Genomic DNA, 17,711 nt, shown 5'->3' with positions numbered 1-17,711 from the left:
CACATGTACACATCACACTCACACCCACATACATACACACTCATCTACACCCCTGCTCCTCACACACCTAATTCCCCCACACACACACTCATACACACACACACACACACACACACACACACACACACACACACACACACACACACACACACTCACACTCACAGGCACTCAGGCACATGTACACATTCATACACACACCCCCACACCCCCCCCATAGATACACACACACAGGCTGCAGACCCTAAACATCGATTGACCATGGATGGTGCCTGACCCACCAAGCTCCCCTCCAACTTTTCTCGATTCCTGTACCTGCAGCTTTTGTGCTTCTCTAGTATAGAGTCGAGCATGCACTTGTAATGCACACAGGCACACAAGGTGCAAACTGACAAACAGGCACAGGTCTACACGTACTCTACATGCTTAATGAAATACGCAGCAATAAGTGTATTATGCCTAAACAAGGGAGATTACAACAGGATGAGGGAGGAGTTGGCTAGCGTAGTCTAGGAACACAGGCCACATGGTGAAAACAGTTGGTGGAATAGTGGAAGACTTTAAAAGAGATTTTTCTCTGTGGTGCATAAATGACTATTCCATTTAAAAGCAAAGACAGCATGGATAACTAAGGAATAAAGGAACGCATCAAACTAAATCCTCATGTAAACAAAATTGCCAAGTGTAGTGAGAAATTGTAAGACTGGGAAAATTATAAAAAAACACCAAGAAAGTGATAAAGAAAGGGAAGATAGGTGATGAAAGTAAAACCAGAAAAAGGGGCGACATTGAATGTAAATCCCTTGGAAGATGAGCAGGATGAGTTAATATCAGGTAATGAAGAAACAACTGAGACCTTGAATGACTATTTTCTGTTGGTCTTCATGGTCAAACATATGAAAGAGTGAAACTAAGGATATGAAGTGAGATGAGGACCTCAGTACAATCAACACTGTGAATGAAGTAGTATTGAGCAAGATAATGGTTCTAAAGGTAGGTAAAATCCCTGGTTCTGATTGAGTGCATCCCAAAGTACTGAAAGAAATGGCAAGAGTCATTTACAAAACTGCTCTGGATTCTGGACAGGAAAAGGCAGAAAATGCCATGCTGCAGTTTAAAAAAAAGGACATATGCAAAAGGAAGGGGTAACTATTGGCCAGTCAGCTTCACACATGTAGTCGGAAAATGCTTGAAGCTATCGTTAAGGAATAAATAGCAAGACATCTGGACGGACATCGTTCCATCAGGCAAGCGCAGCATGGATTCTGAAAGGGAATGTCACGTTTGACAAATTTACTGGCGTGTTTGAGGGTATAATGAGTGCAGTGGAAAGAGGGGTACAGAAAGATGTGGTGTACTTGGATTTCCAGAAGGCACAAAAAAGATGCCACAAAAAAGTCATGATCACTGGAGGGATGAAATTTAAGAGGAGGGAAGTTTTGCTGCACCTGCGGGTGAGGTTACACCTGGAGTACTGCATCCTGTTCTGGTCTCCTTACTTGAGAAAAGATGGACTGGCTTTGGAGGCTGTTTAGAAGAGGTTCACCAGGTTGATTCCAGAAATATAGGCGTTGACCAATGCGGAAAGATTGTGTCACCTGGGACTATATTTGCTGAAATACGCAAAAATGATTGGACATCTGATAGCAATGTAAAAAAGGGGTTAGGTAATTGTTTCCACTGTTGGGAGAGAGAGCCTTACCATTTAAGGGAGCAGATTTACGACAAGAGATGAGGAGGACCTGCTTTTCCCAGTGAGTAGTGAATTTATGGAATTCTCTACCCCAAAAAAAATCAGTCAGGGCTACCTCATTAAATATGTTTGGATAGATTTTTGCATTATGGGTGATGGGAAATGACAGATAGGTGGAGCTGAGCCCGAGCTAGATCATCCATGACCTTAGTAAACAGGGGCAGACCAGGCTCAATGATCCAGATTACCTGCTCCTGCTCTTATTTCTTGTGTTCTTATGTTCCTATGAGACATAAAATATACATACATATTTAACTCAGGTAAAAAGCATACACACATAACACAAAAACAGATATGCACATATGGACAGACATATAATGGCACACGTGCATTAAGTATAAACATACTTGTGCTCATACCCACAATACACAGGTTCACGGAGATGTTCAGTATGTCTACCCAGATCTAACCAACAACAACCTCACTCTCAATGTCACCAAACCAGAGATCTGATTGTTGACCAGGAAGAAAAAATCAGAGGTGTATGATCCAGTGATTAGGGTGAGCAAATTTAAGTTATATAAACATATAAAAATAACAGCACAGAGACGGGCCAGTTCATCCCTTTGAGTCCATTCCAAACACCTTCTCCCACCTAGTTCCAATGACCCACACCTGCCCCACAACCTTCCATACCCCTCTCATCCATATAACTATCCAACTTTTCCTTAAATGTTAAAATCGAACCTGCATCTACCACTTCAGCCGAAAGCTCATTCCATACTCCCACCACCCTCTGAGTGAAGAAATTCCCCCTCATGTTTCCCCTAAACTTTTCCCCCTTCAATCTCAATACATGTCCTCTTGTTTGAATCTCCCCCATTCTCAATTGAAAAAGCCTGTTCACATTTACTCTATCTCTTCCCCTCATACTTTTAAATACCTCCATCAAATCACCCCTCAGTCTTCCACTCTCCAGGGAGTAAAGTCATAGCCTGTTTAACCTTTCCCTTAGCCTTACCAATGCCTTATACAACTTTAAATGACATTTTTAAGAGTGATTATCTTAGCTGATCTTTCCTGGACCCAACACACAAATGGGATCGTGAAAAAAAAGCACGTCAGCACCTCTACTTCCTCAGGAGCTTGTGGTGGTTTGGTATGACGTCGGAAACTGTGGCAAATTTTTCCCGATGTGTGGCAGAAAGTATGTTGACCGGCTGCATCACAGTCTGGAATAGGGACACTCTGAGCAGAAATCTCTCCAAAAGGTAGTGGAGCTAGCCCATGACAGGTAAATCCTTTCCCACCATCAAGAACATCTACAGGGAATACTGGTGTTGGAGAGCAACAAACATCAAGAATCCACACCACCCAGCCCATGCTCTGTTCTTGCTGCTCCCATTAGGAAAGAGGTCTAGGTTCCACAAGACTCACACCACCAGGTTCAGCAACAGCTGCCACCCCTCCACCACCAGACTCCTCAACAACAAACTCAATCAAGGACTCATTTAAGGAGTCTTACTTGTGTACTTCATTGAGGTTTCTCTCTCTCTCTCTCTCTTTGTATTGCAGTCAGTTTGATTATATTTCTTTATTTGTTTACATGTGTACATTGAGTCAGTTTTTTTTTTGCACTGCCAATAAGGGGTAATTCTACCTTACCCACAAGAAAAGGAATCTCAGGGCTGTATGTGATGTCATGGATGTACTCTGGCAATAAGTCCAAATCTAATCAGATTTACACACACATATGAAGCAACACACACCTGCAGATTTATGTACAACCACAATGGCAAAGGTCCAATCACAGACAAGACATGCACACATTCATTCCAGGAAATACATGCAGAGAAAATGCACTGCCATGTGCATTCAGGGTACACACAGTTCAGACTGTTCAGTGTACAGAAGCAAGTATCACCATTTCAAACTAACATTTTTTGTTATTTCATAAATTCACAAACTCAGCAAACTCAAGATCTCCCTGGACTTTGGATGATTTTTTTTTGTGTGTGTGAGTCCATCAGAAAAATCAATGCTTGGCTGATTTTAGATATAGTGTAAATTAACTGACAAAAAGGGATTCATCCGGAGACAGAGGGCTGAAGTTACAACACTTAGCAGGTCAGGAATCTGTCAGAGATTCAGTTTCGACTAGAGAGAGAAGGAAGGAAAAACAGGAGTATGACAAAGAGAAGGCCAGAGTAATGGGGCAGAGGCATTGGAGGAAGTTGTGTGCACAAATCCACAGGCCGACCTCTTATGGATCAAAATGGTTTTGTGTGGATAGCAGAGGATATTGAAACTGCCAGGCATCAGCATGGTTAAGAATCGTCAGCTGATTGCTAGGGTTTTCTGCCACACCCAAAAGATATTCTCATATCTTTATTTCAGGCATACACCTGAAAGATATTCCTTAATCCTTGAGCTTGGTCAATCATTGTATAGCCCATAAATGTTATGATCCTTTGGATAATGCTGAGTACGTTGCCCTATTGATTTTCTATCAATGAGCTCCTAAATGCAAGTTAACAATGGAGACGGTGTGCAGGCCATGCAGAGGACCAGTATAGGGAACTGACTCTGTGAATGATCATGTTGCCGGAATATTCATCCCAAGCCTCTCATCTCCCATGGTGTAGTGAGATTATAGAAGCAGAGACGATGAAAACTACTTGTTGGAAGATATGGACTAAACACAAAAGAGAGGGGAGCGTAAGTGGAACACGTAGTCCCTGAGCCAGCTTCATCAATCAATAAGATCATGTTGATTCTGATTTTGGCCTCAATTCAATTTCCATGAATGATCCTAAAAACTTTTGTCTCCACTAAGAGTTCTTCAATTATTCATCCTTCATAGATCTCTTGGGTAGAGAATTCTGAAGTTTCATGCATCTCTGAAAGAAGTTCCTCCTCATCTCTATTGTAAATAGTTGACCCCTGGTCATCTGTATGTATCCCATAATGAAAAACTTCATCTCAGCATCTAACTTGTTAAATCCCCTCAATGTTCATTTCTCATCCTTTTAAATTTCATTAAGGAGACATGTAGCCGATATAACCTATCCTTGAGATCTTTTCTTCACCCACCTGATGAATTTCCTTTCAATTCGGTCATTCACATATATCCCTCATTAAGAAGATCAAAATGTTGGTCAGTGCTCTTGGTACATTTTTTACCAGGATCTTGTACGTGTTTTGCAGGATTTCACTACTTATATAATCTATCCTTATTGGAATCATGACCAACAATCTACATGCCTTCCTAAATAGTCTTGATACTTCCATGCTAAATTTCTGTGTTGCATCTATGAGGATATCCAGGTGCCCCATTACTGCAACATTTTGTCAATTTACCATTTGAACAATTATTTGCTTCTTTATTCATCTCCAGAAAGCAGACAACCTTTCATTTCCACATTTGATGCACCATCTGCAAAGATTTTTTTTTAAATTTTGTCACTTAACTCATCAATATTTCTTTGTAGGTTCTTTGTGTCTCCTTCACATGTTATTTTACCAACCATTTTTATATCATTTGCAAATTTAGCCACCTTATACTTGGTCTCTTCATCAAAGTCATAAATATGTTATAAATAGTTGAAGCCCCACAAGTGACAGATTACAAATCTGAAAATACTATATTAATTCTGACTCATTTTTTCAATATATTATTCCAACCATGCCAATATATTTCACCCATAGCAATGATCTCTCCTGATGTCTATCAAGGATCACAAGTTTGCCTCCATGGAGACTGCCACCTCTGTGACATCCCACACAGGTCTCTACCATGGCCCCAGCGGCTTACAGGACCGAGCTCTTGATGCAGGTCTCCACCTTGGCCCCAGCGACCTACAGGACCGAGCCTCCATCACAATCTCCCATCTTGGCCTCCCCTGCTGGTAATCTTTAATACTTACCTCATTAAATGCCTTCAGGAACTCCCATTACTTGACATTCACAGATTCTTCTTCAGCCACACTATGTCTAATGGTCAAGGAAGGCCATGACCATTAAAAAAAAATGGAAGAGCTGTAATATGGAAGTTAGTGAGGAAATTAACATTTGGTCTCCTCCTATTGGATGTGTACAAGCTGTACATGTCAGTAGCAACAGTATACAAAAGTACCCTTGAGAAGGTACTTGCCAGCTCTCTGTTCAATAACTGAATGAAGAACACAACTGTGGTATTCTGTGGGGTTTTGAGCACATTATGATGGAACAAGGTATGCATAACAAGATAACATGTGACTTGAAAAGTAACACACAAGTGGTTATGTTTTCATACACCTACTGCCATCATTTTGGTTGCCGATTTGGGAGGGTATATTGAAAGTTCTTTGGTGGGTTGTGTGGTGATGTTGTGCATAACACATCAGGAAGCTGCAGTGTATGATGGGGTGGATAAAGTAAATGCTTAAGATAGTAGTTTGGGCGATAATAAAACAGACAGCTTTGTTCAGTAAAGTTTGTGCAAGTTCTAAGTTCAGATTTGTTGTCACAGAGTGCACACATGACATCACATACAACCCTGAGATTGTAGTCGAGGCAGAATTATGACTTATTGGTATTGGAAAATAAAACTATACACAACATACATACGTAAACAAATAAACACGTGAACAATTGACAGTGCAATACAGAGAGGAAAAAATAAATAAAATGCAAAAGTAAGAGACCTTAAATGAGTCTCTGAGTTTATTGTTGAGGAGTCTGTGGAGGGGTGGCAGCTGTTCTTGAACCTGGGCGGTGCGAGTCTTGTGGCACCTATACCTCTTTTCTGATGGTAGAAGTGAGAACAGAGCGTGTGCTGGCTGGTGTGGACCCTTGATGATTGCTGCTGCTCTCTGACAGCAGCCTTCCCTGTAGATGATAGTGGGGAGGGTTTTACCTGTGACGTCCTGGGCTGTGTCCTTTACCTTTTGCAGAGCTTTCTGCTCAGGTGTATTGGTGTCCCCATACAAGATGAAGAGAGCTGCACACATCAAGATAAGTGGAAATCATTCCGTCTTATTTTAGGTCTTGCGAAAGGGGCAAAGACTAAGAAGTCAGAAGATGGGTCACTTAACCGCCGGATGCCTACTTCTTACCTGACTCCATAGCCATAGTACTTAGATAGCTGGCTCTGTTAAGTTTCTTGTGAATAGTAATTCCCAACATGTCAATGGTAGGGAACTCAGAAATGATAATGCCATTGAATATCAAGGGGTGCTGATTAGACCCTAAAATGCACTGGTATTCAAGACCCAATATGATAAACCAGACAATTTGATAAAACTCCAGGTCCTGAGTGATCCTGATTCTCCCTCTTGCATATTGATAATTGCTATTCTGAAAGGCACTGAAACACTTTCTACCACATGCTACTGCACTCAACCTGCCCTGGTATTGCAAAGACAAGTATCACTATGGGTGATTGGAGATCAGGGATATCCCCTGCAGTAACAATTAATAGCTCCATACAGAGGAGTGAAGAGATTATAATGAGACTCACGGGACGATGTGAAGTGAGTGAGAGCCCATTACTAGCTGATGTCTCATTTCGAGAACATGGATAAAGTCAATACTGCTAGGTACTGCGCCTGGATTATAGCATCTGTTTTGGCTTGTGCTCACTGGCATTGTGGCAAGGATTATTATTCCTAAAGTTGAAGAGTATGAGGATGGTGAAGAGGAAATTGCCCATCCTTTATATCAGAAATATTTTTAAAAGGTTGGGCTAAATAGACAACAATCTAGAATGAAGGGAGAATAGCCACAAGTAATCAAGTGCTTTCAATAAGCGTACACTTAGAAGGCAAATAAAAGCCCTCATTTCTCCAACGTGCGCACTAGTCTTACAAGGACTGTGTTTTCAAATGGAGTTAAGCTTTGTATCAGTGTGAACCATTTGTATTTCATCAGCGCTATTGATATCGCCAGATAAATTTTGTTTTGTTTATACTCATTCATGACATATGAACATCAATATTATCTAACCATATTTGGAACTTAATAGCTAACGATCGTTTTTTGGGTTTTTTTCATATATGCAATTAATAAACTATTATACAGAACAACAAATGTTTAAATTGAAGAGAATTTCATTCATTACATAACACCGCCCCTTCCCTCCCTTTCAACAACCCCTCACCCTTAGGTCTTGTTCCTTCTATATTCCTCAATAAGAATAAATCTGGGATGAATGGAAAGGCAGTGGCTGTAACTTGTTCAAAAAGTTCCCTGAATCCACCCAAAAAGGACTTACCTTGGAGCATGACCAAGTTGAATGCACGAAAATTCCTATCTCTTCACCACACCTAAAACATTGATCTGATAAATCTGATTTCATTCTATTCAATTTTTGTGGCATCAAATATAAGTAATGTAAAAACAATGATACTGAATTGATCTCTATATTACATTAATAGTATTTTTCATACAATCTTGACAAAGATCTGACTATCTTCATTCATCAATTGTAATATTCAAATCTAACTCCCATTTCTGTCTAGATTTATCACTTTTTTTTAATAGTTCCTGTTTGCAATAAAAGATACATTGCAGAAGTAAATTTCTTAGGGTTTCCTCTCCTAATAAGAGTTTCCACCTGATTACAAATGGGTCGCTGCATCTCTGGACTTAACAGTTAACTTGAAAGTTAACGGGCAACCACATTATTAGAGAGGGATCACATGTAGATCAAGTTGGGCAAAGATAGCCAATTTCCTTCCTTGATGGTCATTTGCAAGTTTCAATGCAATCCATTATATTCATCACTACCATTACATTTAATTTGTGTGTGTTAAGATGTGTGGAGGAAAGTGTGCTGATCGGCTGCATCACGGTCCGGTTTGGGGACACCAATACTGAGCCAAAAGCCCTGGAAAAGGTAATGTACACTGACAAGGACAACACAGGCAAATCCCTCCCCACCATCAATGACATCTTTCGGGGACACTACCATCGGAGAGCAGCAGCAATCAGCAAGATTCCACATCACCCAGAACATGCTCTATTCTCATTGCTGCCTTCAGAAAAGAGCCACAAGACTCTCACCATTAGGTTGAGGAGCAGCTGTGACCCCTTCACCATCAGACTCCTCAACAACAAACTAAATCAGGGACTCATTTAAGGACCCTGACTTTATAGCACTTTATTGATTTTTTTTTCTCTCTGTATTGCACATTTAGTTTGTTTACATTTATTTATTTGTTTATATATGTATGTTGTTGAATTACGCTTTTTTTTGCACTACCAATAAGTGGCAATTCTGCCTCACCCACAGGAAAACAAATCACGGGGTGGTATGTGATTTTATGTATGTACCCTGACAATAAATCTGAAATCAATTTCCTATTTGATTCTAAAAATTCTGTGAGATTTGAATTTATGTGAACAATCAATACTCCAGGTCTTTGATTACTTGTCCAGTAACTTAACCACTATGTTATGAGGTGTATGTAATCAGTGGACTCTTCCTTTCTTGACTAATAATTTCAAACAACATCTTGCTTATCCCATGTATGAAAACATATTTCTCATGCTTGATATCAGAATCAGTTTATTCAGGGGAAAAGTCATTGGGGTGAAACATTCAAAATTAAAAATGTTTAAAAGGGAGATTTGTAGAGGATCCATTGAGATTAGGATGTAATGAGCTCAAGGTTCTATTTCCAAGATGCATGGCTCTATGACTCTATGAATCATATCCCTCTTTTTCTTTCACTCTCTCCACGATGCTTCTATGGCTATAGAGCATTTCCACCATCCTCCACATATTTTATTTACTTGAATTCCTTAAGAAGATCTGAATGGTGTGAAGTTTCCAAGTGAATTGGTGAGAAAATTCCGGTACGAGCTCTCATCTTAATTAATCTGTGATCCCTTGGAAAACTACTTCAGGGTCAGAAAGACTTTCTTTGCAACATGAAGTTGCTAAATTGTCCTGAAAATCAGAAAGAAGGAAATCTGCTGTCTTTACTCAGCCTGATCCCATGTTTTAGATGGACGTTGGGTCTTAATTTCTCTTTGAAATATCCTGGCATGACACCTAGCACCAAGAAGGACAAGGGTAATAGGTTCATGGGAAAACCATCACCTACAAGTTCCCTTTCATGTTGTACATCAACCTGACTAAACATGTATTGCTTTATCCTTCCTCATCATTGGGTCGAAATCCTGAAACTACCTCATTATAAGTCCAAAAATTTCAAATACTATCTTTCTACCAGAAGGAGAGCAGCAATTCTGACTCAACAATACTTAATCTGGAGCAACTAGAACTAGAAAATAAGTACAAGATTTATCAATCACTACACCTGAAAAAAATATATATACATAAAATTGCTTCAAATCTAAAAAGAAGAGGTGGAATTATTGCCATTTTTTTAACAAATAAATCTACTAAAAGTATAAGCTTGTTGTTCTAATTGGCCTTTGTTCCAAAGACTTGTCAGTTCTGCTTCACATGTAATATATCCAATCTTACCTATTCAACACACCTTATGGTTTTCTCTGCATAAATTATGTAAACAAGGATCTGGTTCCTTTCCCAGCTGCAATAGAGCTAGTCTAGCATTAAAAAAAATTGAAAGAAAATAAAATTACAAATATATAATGATGGGTTTAAAAGGTTGGAAAAAATAGCTGGAATTAAAATGTGATAATTTAATGATTTGGGGGAATAAATGGTTTCCAATATAATACCTGTGTAACTCAGTTGAGCCCAGGCTGTCCCAGGATTATTGAGTGTAATTACCACTTTAACTGAAATTCCATTTGACAACCAGTCACAATACTGACCTAACAGTCTGATACCTGACAGACAAATTACAGCTCTCATATTGAAAAGCAAGTGCGGCTCTTGATTTTACTGTTAAAAAAACAGTTTCCCTCTGTCAAAAACATAAATGGAATAATTTACATTTAGATATAAAAAAGAGACAATCTTAGGCGAATATTTTCTCTTTTTGTGTGACTTGCCACTTGATTTGCATAAAACTAAAGATTAATGACAATAAATTACCCAATGCTCGAAATGTGTCAATGCACTGCACGACATCTTACTGAGTGACACTGGACAGTAAGGACCCAGGATCCAGTAATTGTCCTGGCCAAGTGATATCAGCTGGAATCTAACCCCATGTAGAATTTAGGTATGGAGAAGATTGCTTCGAGCTGATGGACAGTACTTTGGTAGATCACAAGGAGCTTTTAGCATCATTTATTATTATCATTTGCCAAGTCAGCACTTTCTGGAGCGGGGAGAAAACTGAAGGTTAATGGATCATGTACAATAAAGAAGAAAGCATGTCTGATCTATTCACCTGAAACCCTTGTACCATAAATATGATTGTTTTTCACAGAGACATTTAATGGACATTCTACTGATCTCAGTGAATCCCAGAATATATACAAAATTGATTGGAGACTCATCTCTGAGCATTGTTTGGAAGTTTTATAGATGGAGGCTCATGTCCCACCACATGTTGGGGAGTTTACAAGCTAATAGGGTAGAGGAATGAAAATTTTAAACTTTGACCCATTATTTGGGGAAATAAAAAGTATGGATCCCCCTCAACATGAAATAGGGTCTCAGTTGCAGATTGCCTCTCTTCATTTGATAGTTTATTATTCATGATTTGGATATTAATGAAGGCACATTCATGTCTATAATTCTTCTTTGAAAATAATCCCTCAAATGCCTTTGTTCAAATAGAGCCACAGAGCATGGAAAGAGGCCCTTCAGCCCAACTCACTCACACCATACAAAATATCCCAGTCACACTTGTCTCACCTACCTGCATTTGGCCCATATTCCTCTAAAAATATCCCATCCATATATCTATTTTTTTTTCTGAAATGTTGCTATGGTACCTGCCTCAGCCCCCTCCTCTGACAGTCCATTCCAAATATTCAATTTTTTAATTCCTTTCCACTTGTTTCATATTTCTTCTTTGCTACAGACCTTGCACTGCATGTGAGGAAGTGTAGATATTTTTGGTGATTCTTTCCAATCTCATGGTGTGCTGCAATAATTAGTGAAGTTATTTTAAAAAATATTTTATTTTAATTTTGTGGACAACATGCATCCAAAATAATCATTATTTAAATACATAAATTAAACTAAAAAAAAATCATGTTGTGAGCTGTCCATATGACCAAAGAATCCCATCCCCCCTCCCCCAAACAAAATCCAGAAATAAAGAAATGAAGAAGATAGATAAGAAAAAAAGAGAACAGTAAAGTAAGAAAAAAAGAAGAAAGAAGGAATTGTTGGGGTTCGGAATCCAGTTCATAAGATCTAATTCATTTTCTTAGCTAGATTTCTAATAGGGGAAAAAACCTGGGCATAGAACTCAGGAACAGAATAGTGTCCCTAAATATTAAACCCTGTGTTCTGCAATTGTGGCCACCATACCTGTTATCATTCTTCCTCAAATTGTAAGTAATTTTCTCCAGGGGAACACAGCTATGCATTTCCGCATTCCATCAGGCTATATCCAGAGGGGAATCAGATTTCCAAGTAACCACAATACATTTCCTGGCCACCACTAATGAAATTTTAAGAAATTCTAATTGATACTTGGACAGTTTCATTTTGCATTTTACAGTTTCATTTTGCATTTTATGTTGACATTATTTCCTAGGAGAAACAATTCTGGACTTTGTGGTAACTGTTTACCAAAAATTTGATTTAACAAAATTCTTAAATTTTTCCAGAGTTTTACTTTAAAGCATGACCAGGAGGAATATAAAAAGGTTCCTGTTTCTTCACTGGATCTAAAACATATATCCGATATATTGGAATTTAATTTATGTGATTTCTGTGGGTTAAGATATAGCTGATGCAAAAAATTATATTGCACAAGTCCATATCTTATTTTAATTGTATTTATCATGCAGTTTTAACACCAATATTACTATTCAAGTCTGATTCCCATCTTTGTTTTGATTTATATAACTCCCGCTTGGGAGTGCCCAACTGAAGTAAGGAGTACATTACAGATGTAAACTTTCTTGTGATCCCCTTTCGATCCAGAATCTCCATTTCACTGCACTCTGGTAACATCATGGTCAGTCCTAATTCATCTCTTAAAAAAAGCTCTTAACTAAAAGTAGCAGAAGATTGTATTAGTAAGAATATATATATATTTAATGTTGACAGGATTTCAAGGTTTGAGTTACAGGGAAAGGTTCTGCAGACTAGGGCTTTTTCTCTGGAGCGTAGAAGATTGAGGGGGGACTTGATAGAGGTGTTTAAGATTTTAAAAGGGACAGACAGAGTAAATGTGGATAGGCTTTTTCAATTAAGAGTGGGGGAGATTCAAACTAGAGGGCATGGTTTAAGGTTGAAGGGGAGAATTATAAGGGGAACATGAGGGGAAATTTCTTTACACAAAGGGTGTCGGGATGTGGAATGAGCTTCCGACAGACGTAGTCGAGGCGGGATCATTGGTTACATTTAAGGAAAGACTGGATAGTTACATGGATAGGAGAGGACTGGAGGGGTATGGACCGGGTGATGGTCAGTGGGACTAGGAGGGTGGGAATTTGTTACGGCATGGACTAGTAAGGCCAAACTGGCCTGTTCTATGCTGTAAGTGGTTATATGGTTATAACTGTTCAAAGGACATTAGTTGCCCTTGCAAATAACAATCTTCCACATATCTGTCCCTTTTACAGGACCATGCATGTAGAATTTTATTATCCATTGCTTCAGGAATTAATCTATTTTGGGTCAAGGGCATTTTTGGAGACATTTTTTTTTTCCTTTAGATCCAATTAAATTATTCACTTTGTACCATATATTCAAAATATATTTTGTTAAAAGGTTCTTCTTTGCCATCTGAAATAACTTTAAATCCATTTAAATAAATGGATAAATCTTCTGATCACTTTAATTGGAAGAGTTAACTGTATTAAAATGAATATATTCCCACATATAAAATACCTCTTTCAGACTCTTCCAATACCATTACCACAGATGTTTTTTTTTAAATTTGAATGTTAGTTAGGAAATTTCTTTGGAAAGGTAGGTAGTCAGAATCTCCATTGAAAATTTTTCTTGGAAATATTATCTTGGGGTGGGGGCCAAATTTAAACATTGCCATTGGGTGGCCCAGATGAAATTTGTCACTTCCCTCTTTGATGGAAGAGACAAGCCTTCATGGGTGGAAATTGAACTGCACAAAGTCTGAGAGAGAGTAGCAGAAGATCTTATATATAAATGGGTTATTAAATCCATGATCAGTGAGGTTCTGTTACAATGTAATTACTTACTAAAGAGGAAACCGGCTAATGCACAGCAAGGAATATTAATAGGCAAATAATTTATTTCTGCTCTGATAATTCCATTTAAAATTCACACATATCATTAAGAAGAAGTACCTTGGTGTTCCTTTGAAATTCTATCTTGGGATATTTTACATCACTTTGGAAGATAGATGGGATACCAAGGCAACCCATAAAGTGGATGGCCTCATGCAGTGTAAATTAGAGGAGCAACATCTAATATTCTGTTTGGGCAACTGATAGCATCAAGATTTCTAGTAGCCCACTCCCCTTTCTCCTCCCTCTTCCCACTCACTCTGTCACTCTGTCTTCTTTCCTCCAGATCTCCACCCCTTCTCTCTCCATTCACAGCCACCCCCCTTCCCCTTGTTTGCTGGTGTGCCTTCCTTCCCTTATCCATCTCTGACCTCCTTTCTTTTTAAAATATTTTTATTGAGTTTAACATATAAATCCTAAATAAAAATACTTATAATTAAACAAATAACATATTTAAATTAATTAAACAAATATCATATACATATCACAAATTAATATAAATGTAAATCAAAACCTATCCATATTTGTTTATTTAACAATATTTCTTAAAAATAATTCTGGATATAAAATAGGTAAAACTACATTAGACTTAGTTCTAAAGAAAGGGTAAATTCTGTCTGATTTAAAAATATGATCCATGATAACCATATTTAAACACATATTTAGCAAGTTAATTTAAAAAAAAAGAGAAAACAAAAAAAAACTAAAACTAAACTTAATCTACCCCCTCCCTTTAATCAAGGTCACCTTGTAGAAAAGAATGTAAAGATATAGATTAGAAACTAGACAGAAGATCACCGGATCTCCAATCTTGATAGTATTCTATGAATGGGCCCCAAATCTTTTTAAATTGAAACTTTCTATCTTTAATGTGTCTAATTTTCTCCAAGCTTAACCTAATACCTCCTTCCTGGTGGACCTTGCTCCTCCCTCTGCCCATCCACCCCCACTATTTTGTTTGGGCACCTGCCTACACTTTGCTTGATGAAGGGCTCAAGACCAAAAAGTTGGATCGGTACTTTTATCTTTGCTTCAGCTTTGGCAAATACTAGAGCGCATCGGATGTCCCCCAAAGTTCCTCAACATGATTATCCAACTGCACGAAAACCAACAAGGTCGGGTCAGATACAGCAATGAGCTCTCTGAACCCTTCTCCATTAACAATGGCGTGAAGCAAGGCTGTGTTCTCGCACCAAACCTCTTTTCAATCTTCTTCAGCATGATGCTGAACCAAGCCATGAAAGACCCCAACAATGAAGACGCTGTTTACATCCGGTACCGCACAGATGGCAGTCTCTTCAATCTGAGGCGCCTGCAAGCTCACACCAAGACACAAGAGAAACTTGTCCGTGAACTACTCTTTGCAGACGATGCCGCTTTAGTTGCCCATTCAGAGCCAGCTCTTCAGCGCTTGACGTCCTGCTTTGCGGAAACTGCCAAAATGTTTGGCCTGGAAGTCAGCCTGAAGGAGGTCCTCCATCAGCCAACTCCCCACCATGATTACCAGCCCCCCCACATCTCCATTGGGCACACAAAACTCAAAACGGTCAACCAGTTTACCTATCTCGGCTGCACCATTTCATCAGATGCAAGGATCGACAATGAGATAGACAACAGACTCGCCAAGGCAAATAGCGCCTTTGGAAGACTACACAAAAGAGTCTGGAAAAACAACCAACTGAAAAACCTCACAAAGATAAGCGTATACAGAGCCGTTGTCATACCCACACTCCTGTTCGGCTCCGAATCATGGGTCCTCTACCGGCACCACCTACGGCTCCTAGAACGCTTCCACCAGCGTTGTCTCCGCTCCATCCTCAACATCCATTGGAGCGCTTACATCCCTAACGTCGAAGTACTCGAGATGGCAGAGGTCGACAGCATCGAGTCCACGCTGCTGAAGATCCAGCTGCGCTGGATGGGTCATGTCTCCAGAATGGAGGACCATCGCCTTCCCAAGATCGTGTTATATGGCGAGCTCTCCACTGGCCACCGTGACAGAGGTGCACCAAAGAAAAGGTACAAGGACTGCCTAAAGAAATCTCTTGGTGCCTGCCACATTGACCACCGGCAGTGGGCTGATAACGCCTCAAACCGTGCATCTTGGCACCTCACAGTTTGGCAGGCAGCAACCTCCTTTGAAGAAGACCGCAGAGCCCACCTCACTGACAAAAGGCAAAGGAGGAAAAACCCAACACCCAACCCCAACCAACCAATTTTCCCCTGCAATCGCTGCAATCGTGTCTGCCTGTCCCGCATCGGACTTGTCAGCCACAAACGAGCCTGCAGCTGACGTGGACTTTTTACCCCCTCCATAAATCTTCGTCTGCGAAGCCAAGCCAAAGATAAAGTACACAGTTTGACCAGCTGACTTTCCCAGCATCAAATCAATGCAACAGAATATTTGTAAGCATTTTTAATGAGCAATTTTTAAAGAGCTATCATTCAATTATGACCAGAGTGCAGAGAAGAAACCTTTGGCACAACCTTACTTCCCCAATTTCAGGTAATATATTCAGCTGTCAAACTTTGCCTGGTTCTCCTTTGGTGCAATGGTAAGAGTCACCAGAATATGGAAAATAACATCACATTCACATTTCAGAGAAACACGACACCATTTGGCCTCTTCTGTCATTCAATTAAATCATGGCTGATTTCACTATTGACTCAAATCACCTGTTCTACATTTAGAATCTTTCGGCATGGGAGGAGCTCATCAAGCTCATGGCGTTCAAGTGTTGAACAACCTGACTGAACCTACCTCCCTGCTCAAGTACCTAATGATTTTTGGAATCATTGATCATCTCCTTTTCCACCATGCTTCCAGGCTGTTATCACTTGTCCCACCCTAAAGCCAGCCAATGCCATTCATTTGCAAGACTATATTTTCTTTGTATATTCTGCTCGAACCTATCGGTCTTCCTCAATTACATCCCCCCTTCCTCCCAGCCTCCTTTGCTCTAAGATACACATCCTCCTTTCTTTCAGATGCTTCCTAAGGTATGAAGGTGTTTCTTTTGATAGCTGAACAAAAATCTATTGATCAGTTCTAAAGTTTTCAGTCCTGAAGCATCCATAGCCTTTGTAGGAGGGGTGGTGGTATGTTTCCACTCCTTTTGTAAGAGTGCCCAGACTTAATTCCTTTATGATGCAATCCTGCCATCATAAATAGCACATTTGCTTCTGAGTTTGAAGCATAGATTTTATGTTCCATTCCCGAAACAACAGTCAATAATGTAAACAAGTATCCTCAATGTATTACTGAAAGAGCGCTACAGCATTGAAAATGGAGTCGTCCATAAACTAAAACTATTCTGCTTTCAGATGAATGTTAAAATAATAAGCATCACAGATTGACAAAGAGCAGGAACATCCCTCCCAGTTGTTTGGTTGATATTTAATTCCTCAAACCAACATTGTCATATTATGTATTATTACCCAAAATTGCCTTCGGCTTGCTGTAAGGCAGGCAAAGAGTCCCCAGTAGTTTTGCCCAGCACCCCTTACAGTACGAGAGAAAGAGAAGCAAAAGAAGGTCCTTTCAGAGTCACTGAGTGTCTGTAGATTTGCCAGCACTCCCCGCAGTCTCTAGTTGCACAGACTCTTCGGCAACCCGAGCTCCAGATCCAAACACGATCAGAAAGCCTTCAGGGCCCAAGGCCCTTTGTGAGTCCTTACTGCCCTTAGCACCCTCCCAGCACCA

Source organism: Narcine bancroftii, chromosome 5, assembly GCF_036971445.1.
Source record: "Narcine bancroftii isolate sNarBan1 chromosome 5, sNarBan1.hap1, whole genome shotgun sequence".
NCBI classification, from domain to species: domain Eukaryota; kingdom Metazoa; phylum Chordata; class Chondrichthyes; order Torpediniformes; family Narcinidae; genus Narcine; species Narcine bancroftii.
This window is presented reverse-complemented; position numbering follows the sequence as displayed.